The following is a 9491-nucleotide window of genomic DNA, read 5'->3' on the forward strand; positions in this document are numbered from 1 at the left end:
TTTACAGGCTACGAGTCACAAATTGCAAATACTAATAAATTATTTTCTGGAAGAGTACGGAATCTGGCAGGAAGAAACATCAAATTTGCAAGGAAATTTTACAAATTAAAGCCACGTGATCGCCTTGTTATAATATAAAACCGTAGAATTGTAAAAAAAAGATTAGATACTATTATTATTGTTTTAGTATAGGTACCTGTATGCAGGACAAACTTATACTTGATACTTGGTATCTACGCTGCGGCTATAGTACTTTTATCATGCCTATTAGATATAATTAACAAAGATGAGTCACGTAATTCGTCATTCGAATTATATCTCTATCTATCTATCGAACTTCCCTATATTTTTACTTAGTATACACAGCTTCGCTTTGATTCGCTTAATTTGCCTCTACTACCTGTCAATTCCTTATTTCATAATTATCCCATTTTAATTAAAACCCCATGAATAGCGAATAAGATTATATAAAAATGACGTACAGGAAATATTCAGAATAGCGACGACAAGCTGCGTTTTCGCATTTCCACACGCATACGCCTTGATATGTATACATATGTACCTACATATATGTATTGGCGCGTAGACTGTTATTCAGATGCGAGGAATAAAATAAATAACAATACGAGGCCTGGCTACAGGTACACGGCTCTCGCATAGCTTCGCCCTATACCCGAACTGCCGCGGCGCGTCATTAAAATTATTTATGGGGAAATAAGAATCCCAAGCCTTTAAGTCCACCTCTGGATGAAGGTTCGCATGGGATATACCCTTTCGTCCACTGTATCTCTTATCCTCGATCCCCTTTAGGTCGGCACCGTCTGTCCAACCTTATGGGTTAGTAGATTAAACTCACGCTTCTCGCGTGTCCACTGCATAGATTTCAACACATTTACACTGTAGTACTTGTGTACACATGTACGCTCATGAAAGTATTTGCACGCTTACCATAGAACATTTTCATATCCATATCGTAGGTAACGTGTTATGTAAAACATTCGAAATCTCATTAGCACTGTAATGAGACAGGACTCTCATGATTAGGTACATTGATGAAGCTTGATTCAGATCTGAAATCAACTAGAAAATGCAAACTTACAGAAGTTACAAGATATTGATTGCAAACATACATTGGTAGATACATGTATTTAGTGAAACATTAGTAAGCATATACGGCGTGGATAACCATAAAGCGTGTAGTTATACAATAAATGTTAAATATGGTTTCATCGAATAATTTTCATTAATTCGAGGTTCAGTGATCGATGATTTAAATACTTTCGTGAAATATAGATCATACTTGTTTAATTGTAATTTCAATGTTATGTTTTCCGATTTATTTCGAAATTGCTAATAGAGATAAGATTTTATAAGAGATTTTATAAGTGATATAAGAGATTTCTACAAGTGTTCGAATACTTTCGTAAACCTATGTATATAGCTCTAATACAGGCAAGATCCACATGTACATATAGTTATCATAGCAAAATCACACTCGTACCAGAATTTCCTACAAAACCCACTCTGATAGCTACAAACACAGACCACTCATCTCATAGGTAGGTGCCCTAATCTGTTGGTTAATCCAATTTACCACGTGCCTCCGTTTATTCACGTGATTGAGGCGAGAGATGTTTAGCATATCGATCGTGTAATTATCTGCGAACTCGGCTCTCTGCTCGTTGGTCGAGGACCTGGAGCAGATCGGCGGTGGCGCACAACGCGAAGATGAAGAGGTAACGCCGTAGGAGGCGAGAAATAAAAAGTAAGAAGCCAGGAGAATTCTCAGCTGGGGGTCATTCTCGGTGCATGGGTTTTCAGTGGTCGAGTTTCACGATCGACCACCTGGCCACATAGTTACACCTTGTAAACGGCCGGTGTCTACCGATGCTAATAAACAGAAACGGACACGTTCGTGTCGGCAGAGAGATTAATCGACGCGGATTTGTCACGGACGTTGTTACGAGCCTTCTCGCCTCGCTTCTATTTCAGCCACGGTCTCAGAGGCTCGGCGTTTCGTAAGATCAGTGAGTAATACAGTACCGTGCAAAAGTCTTGCGACTTTAGACCATTCGAGAATCGCAGATTTTTTACGCTACAACTACTCGTGATGTTTCTGCTACGTCGTTGTTCCAGCAAACGAGCCGCACTATTTAGAATTAGGATTAGAATATAATTTGAAATAATTAGAACTGAGGCAATAAACACGTATCTACAAGTAAGTGATCATGTTTCTATCTCGATAAAAATGTTAATATTATCAGAAACGAAAGCGTATTAACTTCTAATCGCAAAAATAATTAAACACTCGATAGAGTAGCTAGAATAACATTCTATTGTTATTACAGCCAACGTTCTTGAAATATCCAAAAGATAAGTGAAAATAAATCGTTGCTTTTGTTAGATGATCCGAGGCTTTTGCACGGCGCTGTATGTAGATAGACAGACGATGAGGAACGGTCGATGTTAATGGACAAAGTTGAATTGTTTCCGTCATTTCGTATTGCTCGTTCGTGACTGATTTATTGCAGTTTCTTGCTCGTGAACAACGCTTGACGAGCGATAGAGTGTTCCAGCGTAATGCGTCCGATGATTAAATCGATGTCTGGTTTTGTTGAAACGTTCACGTTACAAGCAGAGATTTTTAGGCAAGTTAACTTCTCTGGTTGAATAACATTGTTTTCGACTATGTATTGTGATACCAAAAAATATTATCGGAACTAACGTTCTGTTATACCTGCCTACTTGATATTATTTTAATCGTATTTACTTAATATTAGTAATATTTTAATTTTAATGGATAGGTATGTGTAACGATCGATTAATCCTTCAGTTCACAGAGAATGTTTAATTTGAAGCTCGTTACCATAAATTTATACTCCCGGAAGAATTAAAGAATCCATACGCTAAACGTTTCCGTTCCACGATCCTCATTTTCCACGTTCAAAATGCTCCCGAATTCTGGTTTTCTTGTGGTCGTCAGCGCAATTAGTATCCCGCTGATTTTGAAAGGAGGGTGTTGCTATTCACTTCCGAAGTACGCACTTGCGGACACTGCAGGCGCTTCGTGGCCCCTTTGTCCGATCAATCGACGAAATTTTTCGGATGGATTGTCGAGATCGAGGGGGCAAATTATCAACGACAAGTGTCCTACGGTCGACCGATCGTCGTTCAACCAGATACAATAGCGGTCTATTCGCAAACGAACGTTCTTATCTCGGTAAAAAGGTCCATTTAGGTTAGCCATATAGTAAACAATTATCTTCCCTAGAATCTATGCAAGCGAACCTTGCTCTTGCTTTTGTCTCTTCTTCTCTTCTATTCGATCTTTCTATTCGAGTCTCGGATTAATATATTCTAGGTATTTTCTCCGAGATTATTCCGTATCGGTTCATCCAGTTTTTTTATGAGCTGAATAGAAATCGATCTTTTTATTCTCATTTTATCTTCTTCCGATCTTTGAAAAAATGTTCAGCTACGTATTTTTAGTTTCGATGTAAACATAGTTGCATACCTAACAATCAAATATTTTTAACATAGTTAAAATAAATTCTCTTCGAACAAAATAGCTAGAACTCCGATAGAAAAATAATTTAACCTAATGATGTTCAATTTTTAGTGTGATAATTGCTATCAATTTAAAAGAAACGTCTACGCAAATATTAATCTATGAATATTACAATTATAAATATCCTCTGCCGGAACCAAAATTCTCTTATTAATCCGTCTGTACAGTAATAACTAAACCACACCTACCACACGAAACCAATGGAAGAATTTTTCATGCCCTCCATTGCCACAACTTTCCACACGATCGAAGGAGGAAGAGAAACGGCGATGAACAAGGATCTCGACGCTTATTACCATCAACGGACCGCGCGCACTTCTACACAACGCTCAGTTGCGCTCGCTCATTGGTAACGAAGGATTCTACCATGCTGTCAATTCCTTCTAGCACGTGAAAAGGACACCGATATTATTAATGCTCTCTCCACACTCCGGTACTCGAAAGCTAACGATTATTTACCTCGAAATATTTATACCGTATCTCCATACACACCCATTATCGCGGGTGTATGATAAATGCCTCGTATGAAAAATCGATTTTATTGTCGGAACAGGGCCCGATGCAGGCCGAGCATTCCATCCGTCTGTCTGTCCATCTCCGCTCTTCTTCCATCTCTTCTCTCCTTCGTATGTATGTATAGTTCAGGATATACACCGTGGGCCTAAATTCGTGGTACAAACCAAGTCAGGGAGATTGTACGATGTAAAATAAGACGAAAATCGATGATAAAGAAATTGCCTTGGAATCTTCATGTTGTAGAAAGTCGAAACTCGGAAACTTGTCAAGCATAAGTATATGTATGTTTAACAAATCGTTGATCTGCTAGGTGTCGATAATCGACAGGTCATCCTAAATAAGTCGAAAACGCAGAACAAAGTAGTTTCCCTTGAAATCTGGTTTCCGAGAAAATTGAGTTTAAACACGCTCGATTAAGAATTACGTAGCCCGATACAGCGTACTCGACGAACTTTCAAATCCAATTTTCTCGAACACGAAGCCTCCAACTCAATTTTTGTTACCCTTGATTTTTACCTTATCTTGTACCATAAATTTTCCTTGACTTTGCTCGTGCCACGAATTTCGGCTCACGGTGTATATTTGCCATATAACTCGCGTTTCTACCGGGTTCGTTTCGACACACACGTTTATGTGCGTATGGTGGTCCATCGGTGATGGATACGCCTACTTTTGATATTTCGGTGATCAATAACGTTTCTCGGTGCCATTCGCGGCGAAGGAAGATCCATTATTCACCCGCAGTCGCCGGTGAATAAATAATTTACCACGTCATACCAGCACCATCAGTTGACTGACTTCGCACCGACCGCCTAACTCATCCGCCGATGATACGAGATATCTGTGTTCGTTTGTTAACCGAGCCTATGTGTGTATATGCCTCTACCTACGTGCCGGATCGACGCACGGGCTTTTGCGTTCGTGCCGTGGCTATGGAAAGCGATGCAAGGGACGTTTGGTAAATGACGCGTGTGAATGCGGTACACGCTCGAAGACCGTTTGTCGTGAACACAGCTGAGATTTTTCTCTTTCTTCTGGACGTTTGGACATTTCACTTTTGTGTATTTGTTGTCTTTTTATGGTTCGATTCTTGGCTGATATTTAGCTCGATTCTTCGACAGATGAAAATGAGGAAGAAGAGCTTAGGATTGGATCGATTAAATGTGGCGTTGAAAACTTTGAATCTTTTTACAGAGGGTTGTTTCAAGTAAGAGAATTTACATTTTTATTTTTCTCAGCTTTATTTTAGGACGTTCGTCTACATCAGTCTGCACTTTTAGGTAGTCCAGATTCGTAAATTCCTAATGCCCTGAATCTTCAAATTCCGCGATATCACGATTACATAATTCCACAATTCTAAGGCTGAAATTTCATAAAAAAAAAAAAAATATATCTGTAGATCTCTAAATTCCTAAATTGCTTGCCTATGTGTAATACGAAAGACATACTCGCGCGAGATAAATAAATAAATACTCGAAATACACAGTCGACGAATGATGCAACCAAAAAATCGCGACGATAAATTTAGTCGAAATGGAAAAGTGACACGTCTCGCGAAGGTATAAAATTTTTGCGCACGTCCAATATTTATATGCGTGTATCTGGTGCACGGAGCTTTGGTATCGGTCGTATTCGAAAAAAGGCATTCGTGCCGCGGTGGCCCGACAATGGCGGCCGGTAATAAATTATAAATCGAAAAAAGAAGGAACAACGGCAACAAGAAGCGGCAGCCGCGGCGAGTTACGGTTTCGCGTTAAATATGAAATACTGCTATCCACGTTCTGAAGATATTCACGCACACGCCCTTATCATAGTGTACGCACATGGATGTTGATACAGTATTAAGTAGCTGTTTAACATATTTTAATTGCCGCGTTAAAATTTGAAATGTCACGCTTGTAATGGCTCTTCTAATAAACCTTCGTAGATCGTTTGTCTATAAAAGTCCGATCTTAGAATGGAGAACCATTATCTTTTTATTTATCTCTCGAATATTTCGTGTTCGTCATTTTAAAAATCAGAACCGACAGTGGAATTTTTTTTCGATGATATGATGTTGGTGCTACTGGAAGGAATTGTAATTTCAAGTTTTTTTTAGTGGCAAGATAACGAAGTAGGTAAACGTATATTCATGAAAATTTGTTACCAATATTCCAATACTTTCACCAATTATTTTACACACTTTGATCGTTACGACGGATGATTGAAATTGTTAAGTTGTGTAAAATAGTCCAACCATAATTCTCGCGTTTGCTAGGAGTGTTCGTCGCTGGGATCAGTAGGAAGAGCTATCTCTGGGGACCATTGCATCGAGGGAAGAAATCTATAGAAAGCGAATCACCATAAAACAGTCTCCGAGGTGGGCTTGTCTAGATCCTAGATTTACGCGTATTAAAAGAGAATTACAATATTAATAAGGTCTTCTTAATGGCGGTCTCCGCCCTTGGCCAAGATCTGTCGCTCCAAAACTCTTTACGATTTCACTGCCGACTGGAAGGCTGGAATCGTAAATATTAAAATATAACGTGAAGCAAACGTGCTTTTTGTTTTGTGGATACCATTACCCAGAAATTCTAGGAAGTTCTTTAAATAATTCTTAGCAGACTCCTGAAAATTCGTTTCGTTACAAGTAGCCGCTTCGTTGCTTTTAGCGTAATCACTGTTCGCGCAATACCGGATTATTAGTTTACTTCGTATGAAACGTAAATAGAATATTCGTTAATTGACGCATTTCATAATTCTGTGCAATTTTAATTACACTACTATCTACTCGAAATGCTAATAATTATGGAATAGACGTAACAAATTTTCCACTCATTGTCAGTACGAAATAAAAGCCTTTCTCGATCTCGACGCTATAAGAACGAATCTGAGAAAGTTCACGTTCAAGCAAATTATAAATCTCAGATTATGCTCGAGTACTATAATTATCATTAGCAATCGTAAAGCGTTATAAATTATATAGAAATTGCAATGTCCACATAATATCGAGCAGTCCGCTTACGAAGTACATATGTTTGCTACTATTATCTGCTTCGTGCAGCTCGTCGATCTCACGTTATACGCGAGTACAGGTTCAGGTATAGGTATTTGCTTATCAACGTTTCCAACCCGGTGTTATTAGTGCGTATTTCATCAGAAACGTTTACGAGCAAAAACCCGCAGCGGCACCATTATAGATACATACCTACCGTCACTTTTATTGCGCTAGGGATCGTTTGCATAGTTGATTACAAAACCATGAACTGACTCACGCGTGAGATAGTCAGCGAGATGTTTCGAAGATCGATCATCGAGAAGGATAAACTTCTGAACGAAAATTTCAAGGTTTTATGAAACGATAGAACGATTAAGCTTTATAAGACAGCGAATGTACACGAAGAGATTTTTTAAGCATTCGAAATTATCGAGTTTCTCTCCGAACATAGTAGATACCATATTTTGTTAATCATTGACGTAAAAATTCCCTCGAAATATAGAGTTGATCAGTGTGGCTTCCGATTACAGAACTAACTAACTCCGGCTCGTATTACAAAACACGTACAAACAAATTTAGTCTTCCCTAGATTCGGCGTCTCAATTAATGCAAATTGAAACAGTAACGATTTCCACGTTCCACGGGGACAGCCCCGACGAGGAAATTTCCGTGCATTCGGAAAATTGCTAGCTCCCTCGTGCACGAAAATTGGATCGTTTGTACCGTTTGCAACTGTAACAGCGACAAACGCCATCGTGCGCCATTATAAACACGACAATGAGGTCCCTGGTTCGGCAGAGAGTGGGCCAATGATCGGATTATCCTGGAAACTTCTTGGGTAGAGAACAGCCGTGAACTTATACGTGCCAAGCAACAGACTACGCGTGTAAGCAGCAGAACTGACATAAGGCATTGTTAGCATCCCAGGGGACAAACCGAGATCAAACGCTGTTAGCACAAACTGCACCCTCGATTCTCTCTCGCTTCTGGTTAAGTTCATTTCGCTGCCATTCCTCTGATACTCGCGAAACATGCTACTAAACCTAATACCTTCCATTTCCATTCTGTTGTTACTTTCGTGTACGTGTAATTAATCTAAATTGTTTATTCCTTTTTCTTTTAAATAGTACGCTGGCTGAAATTTTGGAGAGGAATTAAGTTGTAGTTTTAGCACGGAAATTTGACTTTTTAGATTAAATGAAGAAGCCAGCGGCCATTTCGCGATTACTTTTCTCCGTATTCGAGTCTCTGTCAATAAAAATCTATCGCAAAACACGTAGTGAATTATTATGTTTCTTGTGTTTTCAACTCGATCTTAACTTCAACGAAGGAAGAGGAGAAATATTGTTTTATCGTTAATCCGAATATTATCAGACTCTTATCTTTGTCATTTTGTATTCACTCACGAAGGCATTCGATAAACGTAACGTTGACTATATACAATGTGTTTCGTAAATTCAAAAGTAATAGGCCCAGTTCCTTAAGCATACGGGTTTCTTCGTAATTGCAAGATAACCCAGTATCCAGAAATTCGAATATTCTAATATTTCAATATTCCAAATTATCATCATCGGAATACTATTCCAATACTATCGAAGAATCAGCCATTCATTGTAAGAAAGGAAGATCGCCACTTGGATGATCACAGTTGTTGCGTGGCTCGCTATAATCCCTCGCGATAGTGGTTCGTAGAAGCTAAAAGCACGCCGCTGGCCATAAGTCATTCGTTAGACACTCGCGTTTCGAATTCTACCCATTTATCGAAGCGAGATAGTAAAACGGGAAGAGACGATGTGTCCCCGAAAATACGTGAAACCCACGCGGCCCGGCTGGGTTAATATATTCTACCTGGTGGGATATCCTCCGGAGGTGCTGGCTTTTATATACCGTGTACGGGTATTTATGTGTCGCCGCCTTGCCTAAGCGTTTGATATATGAACTATGAAGGGACGATATTCGTGACCGCGAGAGGGGTTGAAACGAAGAAAGACAGAAATGTCTGGAGAACGCAGGAGACGATGTATGAGGCACCGTACGGAGGAGCAAAGTGGCGAAAAGAGAAGACCGCGAAAAGGATTTGAAAGATGGACGATCGTGCGACGAGCAAATAGGATGAACGCCGATCCGATGTTTAACGATACCCCAAAAAGACTGGCGGACTTCTTTAACGTATCGATGAGGTGCGAACGAGAAACGATAGAATGAATTGGGCCAGGCCTTGCCAAACTTTTATGGACCGGGATCTTCTTTCGCAAACGGTAATTTTTCACGGTCCACTCGAAGATGTGTACGAAGCGTGAATTGTAGCGGACAGTTGATTGATAAGCAGTTTAAAATTGATTTGATATAGATTCGAAAAAAATTATGCAGAAATAGTATTCATATAATGTATATAAATTTTAAGAATGTATGTTTTGTATCTGATACCAC

Source organism: Bombus fervidus, chromosome 17 (assembly GCF_041682495.2).
Source record: "Bombus fervidus isolate BK054 chromosome 17, iyBomFerv1, whole genome shotgun sequence".
Taxonomy (NCBI): Eukaryota; Metazoa; Arthropoda; class Insecta; order Hymenoptera; family Apidae; genus Bombus; species Bombus fervidus.